This window comes from Puma concolor, chromosome B1 (genome assembly GCF_028749965.1).
Source record: "Puma concolor isolate L17-30 chromosome B1, mPumCon1.1.hap2, whole genome shotgun sequence".
Lineage (NCBI taxonomy): Eukaryota > Metazoa > Chordata > Mammalia > Carnivora > Felidae > Puma > Puma concolor.
The window spans coordinates 63,705,170-63,725,420 of record NC_141670.1 but is presented as its reverse complement, the minus strand read 5'-3'; the positions used below and the strand labels follow the sequence as shown (position 1 = coordinate 63,725,420).

Genomic DNA, 20,251 nt, shown 5'->3' with positions numbered 1-20,251 from the left:
CAAAAATAATATAAAAACAGGGGGGGAGACAAAAGCATAAGAGACTCTTAAATATGGAGAACAAACAGAGGGTTACTGGAGGGGTTGTGGGAGGGGGGATGGGCTGAATGAGTAAGGGGCATTAAGGAATCTACTCCTGAAATCATTGTTGCACTATATGCTAACTAACTTGGATGTAAATTAAAAAAAGAAATTAAAATAAAAAAAAATAAAGAATACATACATCTATCTGACCCACATTGTTGCAGGAAACAGGGGTAAGGGCTCTCAGGGCTGTACCAAGTGTCCACTGAAGACATCTCCATTCACCACAAAGGATGTTTCCTTGACTCCAACATCTCTGCTGTAGCATCCAGTCAGGTCTCCATGACTTGCCCAGACTTCTTCATTCCACCATCAGTTGACCCTTTTTTCTTGCTACTCTGGACTCCTTCATGACGTAGGTCAACTGCCCCATGTCTAACTTCCCCAGGCAACCTCTGGAATTCTGCCTCACATCTTTGGCATGCTGCTGCCCTCAGGGGCATGTTTAGGAGTTGAGGGAGAGGGGGAATAACACCATATTACCAAAGCAAACAGCAGAAGCAGATTAGCAAATAACACTTGAACATACACCTAACAGCCTCACAGGATACATGCAGTCTCCCCAGATGACACATAATCTTCATAGAGAGCAAACACTGTATAGAATGATTTTGTACACCAGGCACAAGGGCTACAAAGTGAACGGTGTTTATAGCCATCATGTTCTACACACCATAGGAAGCTAGTGGCTGAAAGCTGAAACCAGATCTCTATCCTGGCTCTTCCCTGCCTTTGAATGGTGTCACCACTGTGTTGGCCTGTTCTTGGCATTAGTTCGTTTTTCAAAAGGGACGATAAGAAGGCAGAAAGAGTAGAATGGGAGATTGGGCTGGGGTGGGGGATTAATATATGGATGACAACCTGTAAAATAAAAATAATACAAAAATGCAAAAACCAGATTTAGTACCGTAATATCATAAGAGAAGGTGGCTTGAGGTACTACATGCTAACACAGACAACATGATATACAGCCCCGGGGTGGGGAGGGCGTGGGGGGATTCAGCGAGGAGTGGGGCAGGGGTCGTCCGTTGAGGCTGAGAGTCTTTGAATGGACTGCTGAATGGACTGGATCTGCTGCTTCAGCTGTGAGCCTTCTTTGCTGGCGACAGACCAGGCGATGACAGGCCTGGAGAACCTGCAGGCCCGCCCTAGGGCCTGCTTGGGGTGCACAAACACTCAGGGGTAGGGCACATTCTTATCCAAACAGGGGGGAAGGTGCAGGATGATCTCCAGCGGCTCAGCGTCTGCAACCATCACGATGAACTCAGAGACTCCTCTGATGAGGGTTTTGGCGGCTTCCTCAGCTCCTTTCGGATGCTGCCTGTAGTTACATGACTGCTGAACAAGGTCCAGTAGTTCCTTGGTGAGGTGGGCGTCAGGGGCCTTCTGATTTACATCAGCCTCAGTCCTGTCTGCCACTCCGTGGTCCCCTCCCCGGGAGCGCAGCTGACACCAGAGGGGGAGCGCCAACCGGAGGAGTGGAAATTGAAGTATTTATTTCCGTGGTGACTAGACAATTATTGTAAAGTACAGGAGTGGTGTATAGGCATGGGGTGTTTTAATCCATTGAGAACCTGGATATGCTGCACTAAAACTTCTTATCGTTATAATTTAATGGGTGAAAAAAATTCTTGAACTACAGGAGTCTGTAGATGGGCCAAGTGTCTGGGAATTACATAATGCCATTAGGGGAATATCTAAAAGTTATTTGAATATGGAAATATGATATAGTTCAATTGGGCTTTTGTCTTTTATGAAATGGTTCTTATGGGACTATAGCAGAATCAACAAGAAATACAGCAGAAGTTGTTCAGAGTAAACTTTCCAGGAAGAGAATTCTCTATTCCACGTAACTTAAGTTTCTAATGATTCTAGCTATAATTTAGTTTTGTTTCCAGATTATCTTTTGCCTGGTTTGGATCACTGGGGTTGAACAACACTGAGACAATAGATCTGCATCCAAGGACTTTTGAAATTGGAATTCAGCCCTAAGACAGCCTTAGAAATAAAGGAATATGTGGGGCATCTGGGCAGCTCAGTCAGTTGAGCCTCTGACTCTTGATTTTGGCTCAGGTCATGATCTCATAGTTCCTAAGATCAAGCCACATTTTGGGCTTCTTGCTGAGAGCTCTGAGCCTGCTTGGGGTACTCTCTCTCTCCTGTCTCTGCCCTTTCTCCTGATCGTGCTCTCTCACTCTCTCTCAAAATAAATAAATATTTAAAAGAAAAGAAATGAAGGAATACTCAAACAAACAAGGACATGAGAGTGCAAGAGGAAAAAAAACATAATGGAAAAATCAGGTCAAAAGAAGAAGGCTAGAGAAGCATTGTTGAACAACAAACTAATTTGGAGAACCAATAATTTGCCCATTGGATATTATTATCTTTGACTAAGTGTCCACTGATTTAGCCTATGAGGCTGAGTTGGATCTGTGGATGTGTTCCTGAGGAAGCGTGGGTTTCTTTTAGTTTTAAAGATACTTGCTCGGTGTTTCTGGTGATATTGAGAAGGGGGTAGAGAGAGCTCCGTGGACTTGCATACGTTGGAGGCAATTCCAGACACCAGGGTTGAGCATCCAAAGATGAAATTCAAAGAATTCTAAGAACTTGACATTTTAGGGGACAACACAATAATTAAGATGCATAGTATGACAACCCGCACTGTGGCATGTTAATGTAAACCAGAGCTCCATTAACTAAAGTGGAAAAATCAGCTGTCCTAGCAGAACAATACAAGAGGGACTCAATTTAACTGGAGGTAAATTGGAAACATCAACATGAATTCATTGTTGTTGTTAAGGGATTATTGCTGTTACAGTATGTTAGGGACTGTCTTCTCTGATGTCATCTGCCTCCTTCCCGCAGTCCTGTTAAGCAATCTAAAATACATTTCAGTGCCCGATTTTGTCTTTTTTATCCTCCAGTATTGTTTTCCATTAAAAAGAAGCAGAGCTTTTCAAAATAGCTGATCCAGTGTCTTGGGGCAGAAAAAAATCAAGGTGAGCCTGGAACTTTTTTTCCCCAGAAAACAGACAGTTTCAGAGGAATCTGGATGTTAAATAGGTAAAGAGGCCAGCCTGAAAAGAGGACTTTTAGTGACAGCTTGAGGAGCAAGGAGGGAAGCAGCAATTGCCACCAGTTACCATGTGTCTTAATTACCATATTGTTCCCTAAGATTTTGAGTTCTTACATTTATTTTATTTTGTTTTTTGATCTTCAGCCCAGGCATGCTGGAATTGCCTCCAAGACATGCAGGTCCAGAAGAGCCTTCCTCAGGAAAAACAAAACCCCACAAATCCAACTGCCAGCATGAGTAGAATCAATAGGCACTTAATTAAAGATAATAATGTGAGATAAGCAAGTTATTGTTCCCAGAGGTTTTACTTGAAGTTTTTTTGATGTTTATTTATTTGTGTGTGTGTGTGTGTGTGTGTGAGAGAGAGAGAGAGAGAGAGAGAGAGAGAGAGAGAGAGAGAGGAGAGGGAGACACAGAATCAGAAGCAGGTTCCAGGCTCTGGGCTAACAGCACAGAACCCAACACAGGCCTCGAACTGTGAGACCGTGACCTGAGCGGAAGTCAGATGCTCAACTGAATAAGCCCCCCAGGTGCCCACCAGAAGTTTTATTTTAAAACAGTGCTTCTCTAGCCTTTTCCTTTGGAAGTGATTTGTCCTGATAAATATGCTGCTATTTGCCTATTCATCTATTTTGAGGCAGGTTTAGGACTGAATTCCAATTCCATAAGCCAAATTTGGTAAAAGAACCTTGAAACAGAGTGTTTATAGTTAAAAAGATCAAGGTAACACAAAGCATGCTAAAAGATCATTGTAGTACAGTCATATAGGCAATATTGTGTATAAAAAAATACTGAGGATTGAGCAATTCAGATTATGTGAGTTTTTTTAACTTTCAGGTTAAAATTACAAATGCGAGCTTCTTTCCTTAAGGGGATAAAAATGTCTAAAGCTATGCATAAAAAAAGAGAGAATATACTATAGAAAGAGGGACAAGGCTAAATTGATGGAACTGAACAGAAAACTAACCAACACTACTTTTTTTAAGTTAAAATCTTATTTATTGATAATCCAAAGGTTGACCTTGACCCTAGTAATACCAAACTTCGAGTAGCTCTTGATCAGACAAGCAAGACACTATTAAACTGAGAAAAATGTACTGGAGAATGGAGAAGTACATCTAAATAAAAGATAAGGAGAGGGAAAGTTAAGTATAATGTAAATCCAAAATAGATCCTTTTTTTTTTTTTTTTTACAAGAACATGAAATTTAACAATTATGTCAGATAAATTTAGGAATTGGTGATAAAATGAGAAGTTAAATGATAGGGGTAGCACGACAGTAAAATATATAAGTATAAATAGTTTTTTAGAAATAAAGATAGTTAACTATTACAGAAAAACAGGGAGAAAACAAAAATAAAACCAGCATCACTGTAGAGAAGCAACTCTGACCCAATAGAAGCTTGGTGCATTTTCTAGGCCCACCTAGAACTGCCTTCCTGGAGTCTTTTGGGAGCTGATCTGGGCAGCCTTTTGGCCCAACTGCAGGGTGGACCTGATGTGGGGAGCGGGGGAGGGAAGCCAGCATTACTTTGTCAGGATTAGAGGTAAAAACTAAAGACAAGAGAATATCTAGTCTTGACAAGGATGGGGGAAATGATCTACATCCTAGTGTTTCTCAGCAAAGCTGCTTCTGTGCGAACATGACAAAATCAGAAACACAAAAATGTTTCAGTCTGGCTGAGGTGTATGGTTGGCCCTTGAACAATACAGATTTGAACTGCACGGGTCCGTATCCATACAGATTGGTTTTGATACACACAGTCCAGTCCTGTAAATGTATTTTCTCTTCCTTATGATTTTCTTCATAACATTTTCTTTTCTTTAGCTTATTTTATTGTAAGAATACAGTTTTTAATACATGTAACATACAGGGGCACCTGAGTGGCTCGGTCAATGGAGCATCTGACTTCGGCTCAGGTGATGATTTCACTGTTTGTGAGTTTCAGCCCTACATCAGGTTCGCTGCTGTCAGTGCGCAGAGCCCCCTTTAGATCCTTTGTCCTTCTCTCTCTGCCCCTCCTATGCTTGTGCTCTCTCAGAAATAAATAAAATATTTAAAAAATACATATAATGTACAAAATATTTGTTCATCGACTGTTGATGTTATTAGTAAGCCTTCTGGTCAACAATAGGCTACTAGTTGCTAAATTTTAGGGGAGTCAAATTTATACTAAGATTGGGGCACCTGGTGGTTCAGTTGGTTGGGCGGTCGACTTTGGCTCAGGTCTTGATCTGTTGTCTTTGAGTTCGAGCCCCGCATCAGGCTCCGTGCTGACAGCTTGGAGCCTGGAGCCCGCTTCAAATTCTGTGTCTCCCTCTCTCTCTCTGCCCCTTCCCCATTCGCACTCTGTGTCTCTCTGTCTTTCAAAAATGAATAAATGTTAAAAAAATTTAAAAAATATTATACTGAAATTTTCGACTACTCAGGGGTCGGTGCTTCTAATCCCTGTGTTGATCAAGGTCAACCGTATTGCCATCTCCCTACTACTGAACAGTCACATGAAAATAGTGGACCTGCTGCTCAAATACCATGACAATGATTCTCCAAATATTACGACTCCGTTCAATGATTCAGTCTTTTCCATGTAGTTTGAACTACATTTTTCACTTTTATAACTAGTATTGCACATATATTATTACGTGAATATTAAATACCCAAGGGACGTGCTGAGCAGTCATTTATAAACAATTGGTGAGTAAAGTATGTTCTCAAAACCATTGTAAATTCACAACCATATTGTATTTTAGAAAATATATTTTTTCCTCCAAATTATTTTGAGGCTGTTGGTTTACCTGAACAGTGTTCCAAGCCCTACATTCTGCCTGGGTACACGGGTCTGAGGCAGACAACTGAAAGCGCAGGTGAAGGGTGAATTTCGCTGCAATTAGTAGGCTCTGTTCTCAGAGGGAATCCAAGCCAAACGTAATTGCTCCAATTCTCCGGCTAGATGTCTTGCATAAAAAATAATAACAGAAGGCAATTAAACACATGAACAGACTGAGGAAAATTGTGGTATGTTAACCCTGAAAGAGAACACACCTAAATGCCATCCTCGTGATTGTACTGTTTCATGATATGTCTGCTCTCAAAACGTGTTGCAGATATGTGTCTTGCAGAAAAACTGCTTTAAGTTCATGAAGACATGTAAATCATCTATGTATATATAAATTCCAACGCTACATTCATGAGATCGAAGCACCTTTTCATTCTTCTCCTAATCAGGATTTTTTTCCTTTTGTATCATTCTCGGTTGTGGTTCAAGTAAATGCAACAGAGATTTTGCTGTTTTTACTTATTACATAAACAATTCACCTGGTTTTAAAAGTGAGGCAAATAGGAACACCTGGGTGGCTCAGTTGGTAGAACATCTAACGCTTGATCGCAGGGTCATGAGTTCAAGCCCCACATTAGGCGTGGAGCCTACTTAAAAAAAAAGGAAAGAAGGAAGGAAGGAAAAGCCACGCAAATAAGAACTGTAGAAGAGAGTCTCATGTTCATGTATACTTTACCAGCAAAGTATGTGAACTCTAGCTTGTTGTATGACAATTAAGAAGTTCAGGACTTTGAAGGCTCAGAGAGGCACAGACCAAGTGTAGGTATGGTTGGAAAACTGGGCGGAAGCCTGACAGAACTATGCTTTCCGATGTATCCACAAATTCTACCTACTTGGCTCTGTACACATTCATTTCTGGAACCACCTAGACTCTCCTCAATTGAAGAACATATTTCCAATCTTTCATCTCTTATGGGGAAGATTGGCAAATAATAATGTGATACATAGCCAAAGAATTATGTGATACATACTTCAGTTTTAAATGTTGTAAACAGGCAAGTCTATCATTTTGTTTTTTGATACAAAACTAAAATATACTTACATTTGCCCACCACTGGTCTATTTCATACGGGTTTCCTTTTATAAAACGGTTTCATTGAATCGATATATATTGTCAACACACCAATAAAGATCCTAAAACACATATTTTACTTGGATCATTTATAGAGTAATCATGTGCTTCCATGTAACTATCAAGATTGAAATAAATCTAGTCTCAAAAAAATAGAGAATTCTCTGTATGTTTATGCTATTTCTCTTTCCAGACAACATCTAGAGAAATTAAGAGGTAACGATACTAAGGGAGTAATTAAGTGTTCTACATTTGGAAATACAATTTTTTTTCCTTTCAAAATAGAGCTTTCAGAGAGTCTGTTGTTTCAGAGAGGAATAAAGATCACCTAGAATTGGGAGAGCTGCTGTGAATAGATTACCTAGAGCTGCTTCATTTGTCAAGTTGTTGTGATTTCTCTCTCTCTTCCCTGGGCTAGTTTCATCTTTACCTTTTCTTTTTGGTAAAAGTAGATTTTCTTCTTCAGTCACTAAAACACTCAGTCATTATTTGGAACTATCAGAGACTTGGTTTATAGAGATAATAATTCAAAAATTGTTGGTGGATGATATTGCCCAAATATATGATCAAAGCCAGGTATTTTCAATGGGCAAATCCTGTTTTTTATGATGTAAATGCTTGGCATTTCTACTTCCCAGATTCCGAGCAAGTAAAAGCATCCTGGGAATGCCTAAACTCAAGTATTTGTAGTTATTAATAATTAGCATACTTACGGTAACCGTCACTCCATTTACAGAGATCTAGGTTTTATTAACCATTTGCATTACTGTGCAAACCCATCAGCTTGAGTCATCCTGTCTAAGGTAGATCCAGAACCACTGGAAATTGAATTTGGCTCTCCTAAAAGTCTTAAAAAGTACTGTTTTTCTAAGAAGTCTAGGCTACATAATGGTTTTCTTACTCTGATGACTAGATCCACACCTTTTTACCACAACTCATTTAAAGCTGTTTGTTAGAGGTGGTTATAGTTTCTCTGAGGATTTAAAATGAGATTAAACACCTCTGACTCCTTTTAACACAACTGCTTCCTCCTTTTTCTCCCCAAGCTCACCACCACAATCCATTTCATATTTGCTTAACATTTATGATATGCCAAGAACTATAAAAAAAAAAAAAAAGACAAAATTTCTTCCTTTGAGATAGCAACTTCAAGTATCATCTCACTTTTACTGTGAGTGTTTGGGGAGCATTTCTCCCCATCATTTGTATATGTGTTATCAGGAAATAGAGGTGCTGGTACCCTTTTGAGCATGGGACATTTTATGCGAATGTTAGACAAGCCGATTGCTGAATTTGAATCTGGTAAGACATTGGCAAAATGGAATGAGGGAAAGTGACAGGACCATGGAAGAAGGGGCAAATGGGACAAACAACTGATGTCTAAGAGGACCAAAAAGAACAAAATAACCCTCAAGAGCTGGGAGCTGGCCTGGTCCTGTCAACTGGGCCATAGAGTTCATGGCGCTCACGGCCAGGCCATGATGGTTTCCTGTTGAGCATAAACAATCTCTTAGAGCACCAACATTGGATGAGGGCACTTTGTCTTGGTAATGAAGTGAAACAAAAGCAAGACCACTGTGGAGTAGGGTCTGAGCTTAACAAAAAACAAGGTCACTATGAAATCACAAAAACAATCAAACGTCCTGTCTCCCAGCAGAGTAACTCCTGGTCTGGTTCTTTACCAATGGCATCTCTAACCCCTCTTCATTTCTCCTGCCTTCTAGATAAAAATGATCAAGATACCCAATTATAGATACCCAATTACTTCCTGCCAGCATCCAATCCATGGCAGACACCTGCTTTTGTTGAACTCTCCTCCAAAATGTCTAACACGAGCCAAATTCCCACAGAGAGTTCCTTCTAACTCTTTCCTAATGAGATGCCCTCATAGTTCCTGCATGGTGTGTGGTCTCCATGGTGTGTGGTTGCAGTGAGACCAGCCAAGAAACCACGTCTGTTTGACTTACAGATGTGTTACTTGTGGTTTTTGGCTGCAGTGCATAAACAAGAATTAGGCCCAGGTTTAGGACTGCCATATACTTTCTTTTCTTTTCAGCTGTCAGAATCATCTGAGCTTGCTTTTAATAAATGCAGATGCCTGGGTTCAATCCTAGATCACTTGAACCTCTTCAGAGGGCCAGGAGCTGCATTTTAACAAGCTTCTCAGGTGAATGTTACGTGCATGTAAGAGTGGATACAGAGCTTGACATGTTTTCCACGTGTGCTGAAGAAATGTCCATTCAAGTGAAGCCAGAGAGAGACTACCTTATATAAATCTGTACCCATTTTGTTGGAAGATAACTTCCAAAACTTGGCCAATTTTAAAAATACATTTTTAAAATGTATGATCGATCCCCGTTGTTCACAGATTGCGTGTCCATGAATTCACCTACTTGCTAAAATTTCTTTGTAATCCCCAAATCAATACTCTTGGTACTTTCATGGTCATTCGTGGACATGTGCAGAGCCTGGAAAAATTTAAGTAGCCTGATGCACAGGTTCCCAGCTGAGGTCCAAGGAGGCGCCTCTGCCTTGTTTCAGCTCTCATGCTGGGATGGCAGGAGGATGGAGACGATAGGGGGCAGGGCAAGAAAGTCCCACCCGGGGGGCAGTTGGAAGGGGTTTGATCCCAATTCTGGCATCTGCTAGGGAGATAGCCTCGGGTAAGTCACTTAGCTCTTCTGAAGCTTGTGTTTGCTGTCTCTCTTTATTATGGAAAGAATAGACATAACACAAAATTTGCCATTTCAACCATTTTTAGATGTACAATTTAGCGGTATTAAGTGCACTCCCAGTATTCTGCAACCACGACCACTATCCATTTCCAGAATTTTTCATCATCCCAAACAGAAACTCTATATCCATTAAACGATAACACGCCATTTCCTTCTGGTCCCAGCCCCTGGCAACATCTACTCTACTTTCTGTTTCTAGGAACTTGCCTATTCTAGGAACCTTACATAAGTGGAATTATAAAATAGTTGTCCTTTGTGTCTGGCTTCTTTCACTTAGCATAATATTTTCAAGTTTTAACCACACTGTAGCATGTATCAGAATTTCATGCCTTGTTACAGATGAATAATACTCCATTGGATGTATATACCACGTTGTGTTTATCCATTCCCATGGACATTTGGGTTGTTTCCACCTTTCGCTTACGCTTACCATAACACTGCTATAAACATTCGTGTACAAGTATATGTTTAAGTCCCTGTTTCCAACTCTTGGAGGTATATAAATCTAGAAGCGGAACTGTGGAGTCATATGGTACTTCTGATGAGGGTTGGAAGCAGAAAAATGTTCACTGTTAACCTGGAAGGCTGACCTATAGCCTGCATAGTTCCGATAAGGATCAAATACGTGCTGGTTGCCACATTTTTTTTTAAAGAATTTATTTTAAATAATCTCTACTCCCACTGTGGGGTTCAAACTCATACCCCGAGATCAAGAGTCGCATGTTCTACTGACTGAATCTGCCAGGTGCCCCTGGTTGCCACATTCTTAATGGGTCTCATGACGGCTTGTAAATCTTACTGATAGTTAATATCCAACTGAATGATAAGCACCAGAGAAATCTTGTGAAAGTAGTTTTGTGAGGAGAAATTCGAGGAAGACATTTATGATCTAATACTTCTTGCATGTCCCGTCCCCTCCCCCCTGAGCACTAAGCAGATAACCGCCAGCTTTCAGGTAGCTCAAGTGCAGGTCTTTCTGTACTGTCCCTGTGCTACTTCAATAAACTTAATAAATTGAGCCATACAATGTCTCAAGAATTCTTTCCTGACCTTTGCACTCCACCACCCTGCAAACTGCTATGTTTAACTTTTTGAGGAACAGCCAACCTGTTTTCCACAGCTGTTGCAACATTTTACATTCCCACCAGCATTGCACAAGGGTGCCGATTTCTCCCTCCATTTTCACCAATACTTGTTATTTTCCTTAAGAAAAAATAGCCATCCTAATGGGTGCAGAGGGGTCATTTTCTTCTTTGTAACATGAAAAAAGTAGAATCTACCAGGATGAATTGCTTTCAGGTTTGAAGATTATGGTTGATGTTATATACAGTCTTCCCCCATTTCTCAAAAGTTCATGTTATGCCATTTCACTCTTACAAAAGACCTACATTAGTAACTCTTTTAGCTAACTTGAAAGAAATCCAAAGAGGACTTACGCTTTTATAAAAAAGACAAAAAGTGCAAATAGCGGTCAGAGTTTGTTTTGTGGGTCATGCCCCTCATCTCTGCCCCCCAACAGCAAGAGTAACCCTAGTGGGCTTCTTTCCTGGGAACTACCCTCAGCATCTCAACATCAAGCTGCTGTAACTTTGAATCGTTCGTGAACATTTGTGCTTTATCTCAGTTTATTTGTGCGTCTGTTAGCAAGATGTGTCCAAACGTATCAGAAAAGCCTAAAAGAGGTTATTTTGGGGGTCTGGGAATGCTAAAAAGTTTTCTGTATAAATTAATAGTTGCTTTTTTTGCTTTATACCATTTTGGTGTCTGCCACCATTAATACCCCAATGAAAGTAGTTATACATGCCACTTCCTGGACTTGTGTGAGGATATCGTATACACCCATGAGGAAGACTGCTGGGCCACACATTGTACATGTACTTAGTTTAAGTACTGCCAGACTGCTCTTCAGAATGTGCATGAATCTATCTCCCATCCATGAGTGCATGAGTCCTTCCTTAGTCCTACAACCTCTTCAGATCACCAGCAAGAAAGGAAGCTCAGAATTTCTGTCTTTTAAAGATCAAAAGTTTTTAAATATGATGAGGTTCAAATTATCCTTTTTTTTTTTTTAATCGTTTGTGCTTTGACCTTGCCTAACCCAAGATCACAAAGATTTTCTCCTACGTTTTCTTCCAGAAGTTAGGGCTTTTATAGTAATGCAAGTTAATGTTTGTTTATAGTATTTATGGTCATTTTTTTCTGTATGAAAACCAAATTGTTCCAGTAATGTTGTTGAAAAGACCATCTTTCTCAATTAATTGGCTTTGATGTCTGTTGGTAACCACTTGACTATATATGTGTGGATCTAAATTTTCTATTCTGTTCCATTAGTCTGTATCCATAAGTCTCTCCTTATTTCAATACCATGCTTTCTTCATTACTGATATATTACAGAAAACCTCGAAGTCAGGTTGTATAAATCTTTTTAAGATTTTCATCTATGTTGTAGTATGTATTAGAATTTCATTTGCTTTCATTGCTGAATAATATTTCATTGTATGACTATACCATATTTTGTTTATCCAGTTGTCAATTGGTAGATATTTGGGTTGTTTCCAGTTGGGCTATTATGAATAATTCTATGGACATTTGTGTACACATTTTTTGTGGGACATATGTATAACTCTCTTGTATATATACCTTCAAGTTCAAATTTTTTATGTAATTATATATTATGAGATAATACACAATTATGCTTTAGAAAATTCACATAGACCATTTATTTCACTCTCTTAGGGTAGAATTCACACATGATAGTAGTTCCATTTTATTTATTCATTTATTTATGTATTTATACATTTTATTTTATTTTTGTTGTTAATTTTTCTAATTCCAGTATAAATTAACATACAGTGTTATATTAATTTCAGGTGTACAATACAGGGATTCAACAATTCTATACATTACTCGGTGTTCATTATGATAAATGTCTTCATTCCCTTCACCCATTTTACCCATCCCTCAACCCACCTCCCCTCTGATAGTCACCAGTTAGTTCTCTGCATCTAAGAGTTTGGTTTTTTGTCTCTTTTTACTTTGTTCATTTGTTTTGGTTCTTAAATTCCTCATATAAGTAAAATCATATGGTATTTGTCTTTCTCTGACTAACTTATTTCACTTAGCCTTATACCTTCTAGATCCGTCCGTGTTTTTACAAATGGCAAGATTTAATTCTTTTTTTATGGTTAAGTAATATTCCACTATGTTCATAGATATAGATATAGATATATAGATATCACTTCTTTGTCCTAATTCATCTATCAAAGGGCAGTTGGGTTGCTTTCATACTTTGGCTATTGTAAATAGTGCTGTGACAAACAAAGGTGTGCATGTATCTTTTTAAATTAGTATTTTCCTATTCTTTGAGTAAATACTTAGTGGCAGAATTACTGAATCATATGATAATTGTCTTTTTAATTTGTTAAGGTTTTCCACAGTGGCTGCACCAGTTTGCATTCCCATCAACAGGGCACAAGGGTTTCTTTTCCTCCACATCCTTGCCAACACCTGTTATTTCTTATGTTGTTGATTTTAGCCATTCTGACAGGTGTGAGGTGATATCTCATTGTAATTTTGATTTGCACTTCCCTGTTGGTAAGTGATGTTAGGCATATTTTTATGTATCTGTTGGCCGTCTGGATGTCTTCTTTGGAGAAATGTCTGTTTATGTCTTCTGCGCATTTTTAAATTGGATTATTTGGGGTCTTTTGGTGTTGAGTTGTATAAGGTCTTTATATATTTTGGATACTAACCCCTTATTGAATATATCATTTGCAAATACCTTCTATTCAGTAGGTTGTCTTTTGTTTTGTTGATCATTTCCTTTTCTGTGCAGAAACTTTCCAATAGTCTATTTTACTTTTTATTTTTATTTTGATTCCCTTGCCATAGAGGTATATCCAGAAAAATGTTGCTACTGCCAATGTCAGAGAAATTACTCTTTATGCTTTTTTCTAGGATTTTTATGGTTTCAGGTCTCACATTTAGGTCTTTAATCCATTTTGAGTTGTTTTTTTTTTCTATAGCGTATGAAAGTGGTCCCTTGCACGTAGCTGTCCAGTTTTCCCAACACTGTTTATTGAAGAGACTGTCTTTTTCCCATTACATATTCTTGCCTTGTTTGTCAAAGATAAATTGACCATACAATCATAGATTTATTTATGGATTCTCTATTTTGTTCTATTGATTTATGTGTTTATTTTTGTGCCAGTACCATATTGTTTTGATTACCACTACTTTGTAGTATATCTTAAAATATGGGATTGTGATACCTCTAGTCTTCTTCTTTTTCAAGGTTGCTTTGGCTAGTCTTTTGTGGTTCCACACAAATTTTAGGATTATTTTTTCTAGTTCTGTGAAAAAAATTATTGGTATTTTAATAGGGATTGCATTAAATCTGTGGATTGCATTAAATCTGTAGATTGCTTTGGGTAGCATGGACAATTTAACAATATTTGTTCTCCCAGTGCATGAGTATAGATTATCTTTCCATTCCTTTGTGTCTTCTTCAATTTCCTTCATCAGTGTTTTAGTGTTCAGAGTATTGGTCTTTCACCTCCTTGTCATCTGCAATAGTGAAAGTTTAACTTCTTCTTTACCTACTTGGATGACTTCTATTTCTTTTAGTTATGTGATTGCTGTGGCTAGGACTTCCAGTACTATGTTAAATAAAAGTGATGAGAGTGGACAGCCTCGTCTTGTTCCTGATCTTGGGAGAAAAGCTCTAAGCTTTTCACCATTGAGTGTGATATTAGCTGTGGGTTTTTCACATATGGTCTTTATTATGTTGAGGTATAGTCCCTCTAAACCTACTTTGCTGAACATTTTTATCATGAATGGATGTTGTAGTTTGTCAAATGCTTTCTCTGCATCTATTGAAATGATCATACAGCTTTATCCTTTCTCTTGTTAATATGATGTATCATGTTGATTTATTTACATATATTGAACCACTCTTGCAACCCAGGAATAAATACCACTTGATTATGGTGAATGAGTTTTGAATGTATTGTTGGATTCTGTTTGCTAATATTTTGTTAAGGATGCTTGCATCTATGTTCATCAGCGATATTGGTCTCTTTTTTTGTGTGGTGCCTTTATTAGGTTTTGGTATCAGGCTAATTGTGGCCTCATACAGTGAATTTGAAAGTTTTCCTTCCTCCTCTATTTTTTGGAATAGTTGAGAAGGATAGGTATTAACTCTTTTTTAAATGTTTGGTAGAATTCATTTGTGGAGCCATGTAGTCCTGGGCTTTTGTTTTCTGGGAGTGTTTTCATTACTGATTCAATTTCATTGCTGATAATCAATCTGTTCAAATTTTCTATTTCTTTCTGATTCTGTTTTGGGAGATTATATATTTCTAGGAATTTATCCATTTCTTCTAAGATGTACAATATTTTTGCATATAATTTTTCATATTATTCTCTTATAATCTTTGTATTTCTGTGGTGTTGGTTGTTATTTCTCCTCTCTCATTTCTGATTTTGTTTAGTAGTTCCATTTTATAAAGCATAATATTTTAAATTAATTGACTTCAAAGTTGGTACTTGAAGTAGAACAAAAAAAAATGGTGAGACTGTTAGGATATATTATTTAGAGTCAAATTATAAATGCAAAAATAATCTTGCATATCTTGAACAGAATGTAGAAGTATATTAAAAGACTGATAATCCATGACCAAGTGGGATTTATTCCAGAAATGTAAATGTAGTTTATAGCATTAAATAAAAGTATTAATATAATTCACCATATTTATAGGTCAAAGGAGAGAAACTGATGTTCATCTTGATTGATGCCAAAAATGCATTTAATAAAGTTTAATATCCATTTTCAATGAAAACATTCAGTAAAGTAGAATTAGATGAATATTTCCTTAACTCATTAATGTCTGGGGTAAAATAAAGGGGCCACTAATATATTAAAACAAGGAGTTCATAAGAGCTGGAATAGAAGCAGCAAAATTGTCATTTTTGCAGGTTATTTTAATCTATATATACATAAAATTAATTGTTGGCTTATATACAAAAAAATCCCTAATAATAAAATATGTTGGCAGACAACATGTTGATTTCAATAGCCACAAAAATTTAAATTACATAAGAAAACATTAATAACAAGTGCTATACGAAGAAAATGATCAAACTTTATTGAGATCTGTTTGACTCCAAATACAGTGTTAATCACTATACTGCATATATTCATACATATTAATTTATAGATAAAGGTAGCATTTTGTGGGTTTTTTTTGTTTTGTTTTTAGATTTTTATTTATTTATTTATTTTAATTTCCAAGACAGAGAGAGAAAGAGAGAGAGCGAGCCCAAACAGGGAAGGGGCAGAGAGAGGAAGACAGAGGATCTGAAGCAGGCTATGGACAGAGCTGGATGGGGGCTCAAACTCACTAACTGTGAGATCATGACCTAAGCTGAAGTCAGGCACTTAACAGACTGAGTCACCTAGGCACCCCAAGGTAGCATTTTGAATAAGTGGTAAAGAAAGGTCATTCAGGGGCGCCTGGGTGGCTCAGTCGGTTGAAGGTCTGACTTCAGCTCAGGTCACAATCTTGCGGTCTGTGAGTTCGAGCCCCACGTCGGGCTCTGGGCTGATGGCTCAGAGCCTGGAGCCTGCTTCTGATTCTGTGTCTCCCTCGCTCTCTGCCCCTCCCCCATTCATGCTCTGTCTCTCTCTGTTTCAAAAATAAATAAACTTTAAAAAAATTTAAAATAAAAAAAATAAACAAAAAAAAAGAACGGTCATTCAGTAAGGGTTTGGGACAATAGATTAGTCATCCAGCAAAAAACAAAAACAAAAAACATACAGATCCAGACTTTAACTCCTTTTGCATAAATACCTCCTAGATATATCACAGATGTAAGTGTGATAGATGGAACAAAAGTACTAGAGGGAAAAAAATGAGTAAATATTTTTCCCTTTGAGATATGGGAGACTTTAAAAAAATTGTTTAATGTTTATTTATTTTTGAGAGAGAGACAGAGCATGAGTGGGGGGAGAGGCAGAGAGAGAGGGAGACAAAGAATCCAAAGCAGGGTCCAGGCTCTGAGCTGTCAGCACAGAGCCTGATGAGAGGCTTGAACCCGCCCACTGCATCATGACCTGAGCCGAAGTCCGATGCTTAACCAACTGAGCCACCCAGGTACCCCATAAAAAATTGTTGTTTAAGTTTATTTATTTATTTTGAGAGAGACAGAGACAGCATGAGTCGGGGAGGGACAGCAAGAGAGGGAGAGAGAGAATCCCAAGCAGGCTCCCCACTGACAGCACAGAACCCGATGTGGGGCTTGAACACAAGCAGCTGTGAGATCATGACCTGAGCCAAAACCAAGAGTCACTTGCTTAGTTGACTGAGCCACCCAGGTGCCCTGAGATATGGCGAACTTTTTAAAACCATGTCACAAAAACTCAGAAACCAAAAAGGATAAGATTGTTAACTTTGACCTTTTAAACTTTTGCATTGCAGACAACCAAATAGAAAACGAACTCCTAATTCACACTATATGGAAGGGAGAGAGACAGATGACAAATTAGAAAAATGTTTCGGAAAATGATATATAACAAAGTGCTAATACACACACACACATATGTACACACACACATACATACATACCTTTATGGGGGAAAAAAAACAAAAGAAAGATGACAAAAGAATATGAACAGGAAATTTATAAAAAGAAGTAATCCAAATAACCAATAAGCATAGGAGATGCTTAATTTTATTAGGAATCAAATACTAGCTAAGTAAACTATTAATGAGATATTATTGTTTGGTCCTCAACAAATATTGAAAAAGTTAATAACATTCAGAGTTGGATATAGTCTCAGGAAATGTATACTTTCATGTCCTACTGGTGAGAATGTAAATTGGTACAATATTTCTAGAGGATAGTTCGGCAATATTCATAAAAATGACCCAAAATCACACGTGCATGAATTTATCCAAAAGAAATGAATAAGTGAGAATAGATATATTCTCACAGGATACTCATCGTGGCTTTGTTTATAATGGTAGAAATTTAGAAATAGCCTAGATAAGTTGTGTGAAGGTGACACATGAATTCAGTAGAATACACTGAAGCCTGTAGGCTAAGAGGTAGGCTGGCCACCGCCCCTCTGGTCCCTCCATGCTCTCCAGGCTGTGCTCACTGAACCTAGCGCCCAACCATGGTGTACCCCCTGGATCAGGCTATTGGCCTCTTTGTGGCCATCTTCCACAAGTACTTGGGCAGGGAAGGCGACAAGAACACCCTGACCAAGAAGGAGTTGAAGTTGCTGATCCAGAAAGAGTTCACCATTGGCCCAAAGGTGCAGGATACTGAAATTGCAAAGCTCATGGATGACCTGGACTGGAACAAGGACCAGGTGGTAAACTTCCAGGATTATGTCACCCTGATTTTCATCTACAATGATGCCCTTAAGGGCTGAAAATAAATCAGGAAGGTGGAGACACCATCTATAGGGCCTGCCTAAGTCAAATCCAGTGGTGGGTAATTGTTCGATAATTATCTTTTTTTTTTTTTTTTTTTTTTTTTTTTAGTTAAAAAAAAAAGAAAACACTGCAGCCTGTAAAACAAGAAAGTAGTTCTTTATTGATGGGTATGGAAGGATCTCAGGGACAAATGATTAACTGAAAAGAAGCATGTTTCAGAATAGTGTATACAGTGAGTGATTTCCCTTATGTAAAATTGCACTAGTCTACAAATGGGTAGATATGCCTAAAGGATGTTCACCACACTGTCAGATGTTTTCTCTGGTGATGTGCTTTTAGGTGTGTATTTATTTTCTTATTTGTACTCTTCTGTCACGTTAGAATTTTGTTCAAGTTGCTGGAGGGGTGGTGTGGGGGGGATGGGCTAAATGGGTGATGGGTACTAAGGAGGGCACTTGTTGCGTTGAGCACCGGGTGTTAAATGTAAGTGATGAATCACTAAATTCTACTCCTGAAACCAGTATTACACTACATGTTAACTGACTATAATTTAAAGAAACTTTTGAAAAAAAAAAAAACGAATTTTGTTCATAGTGAGCATATATCATGTTCTAAAAACAGCAAGCTAGTTTTAAAAATTGATGCTATCAAGGGGCGCCTGGGTGGCTCAGTCGGTTAAGCGGCCGACTTCGGCTCAGGTCACGACCTCGCGGTCCGTGAGTTCGAGCCCCACGTCGGGCTCTGTGCTGACAGCTCAGAGCCTGGAGCCTGTTTCCGATTCTGTGTCTCCCTCTCTCTCTGACCCTCCCCTGTTCATGCTCTGTCTCTCCCGGTCTCAAAAATAAATAAAACGTTAAAAAAAAAAAAAAAAAAATTGATGCTATCAAAAAAGAATTAAGAAAAAAAAGGACCCTAAATGCAGCTCCTTTCAGCACAGCAATGCATATGCTAGCAGATATGGCAACAGTGATCATGTCAAGGAAAACTTCTCCCCTAAAATACCTTCAGTCCTAACGAAAAATGTAAAAAAAAGCTCAGCGACTACAGGAGATGTTGAGAGGTATTTAGTACACTAGAAATAAGGTGGTTAGTATAAGGTCAGATGACTGCCTACCCAATAATGTGGCTTCAAAGAGTTCACATTGTATCTATGTATCTTTTTAAAACATTCTACCACCAAAATATTACATTTATACTCAAAAGTGGCATTCATTATTCAGAAACTTAAATCTCTTGAATTTACAAAATCTATTTGCATTCCTGTGAAATATACAAAAATGATGCATCACAAGGCTAGGAAAAGCATCATTGTAAAGCACTATCGACTTCCATGAAGGAAACATTCGGGGTCACAGGCCAAAATATAGCATCAGGGCAAGGCCAAGTCTATTGCACACTATTGCCAGAAGCATATTTCTGGCAAAGAAACAGAATTGGTAATTGAACTATCAAATGTATTTCAAGAGGGTATTATGTTCCAAAAGAGTGGAATGGATTTAGAAATAGATTTAGTCTTTCCTTCCATGACCTGAAGCATTTCTGAACACAAGCAGCTATTAGGCAAGATCTCCATAATATTGAGAGCAACAAATGTGGTCTTTATATTTCTTTTTTTTTTTTTTTTAAGTCTTTATTCTAATCCTAGTATAGGTAACACAGTGTTATATTGGTTTCAGGTGTACCATGTAGTGACTCAATACTTCCATATGACACCTGGCGCTCATCACAAGTGCACTGCTTAATCCCCGTCACCTATTTCACCCATCCCCCCACCTACCTCCCCTCTGGTAACCATCAGTTTGTTCTCTATAGTTAGGAGCCTGTTTCTTTGTTTGCCTCTCTCTCTTTCCCCCTTCGTTCATTTGCTTTGTTTCTTAAGTTCCACATGTGAGTGAAATAATATGGTATGTTGTCTTTCTCGGACGGACTTATTTTGCTTAGCATAATACTGTCTAGTTCCATCCACGTCATTGCAAATGGCAAGATTTCATCCTTTTGTGTGG

General features: G+C 38.3%; 2 pseudogenes; one reads left to right on the top strand and one right to left on the bottom strand.

Moving 5' to 3' along the window:
- Positions 1 to 1,083: 1,083 nt before the first annotated feature.
- Positions 1,084 to 11,671, bottom strand: LOC112858872 (NHP2-like protein 1 pseudogene; annotated as a pseudogene).
- A 6,288-nt stretch (positions 11,672 to 17,959) lies between these two features.
- Positions 17,960 to 18,244, top strand: LOC112858966 (protein S100-A6 pseudogene; annotated as a pseudogene).
- Positions 18,245 to 20,251: the final 2,007 nt, after the last annotated feature.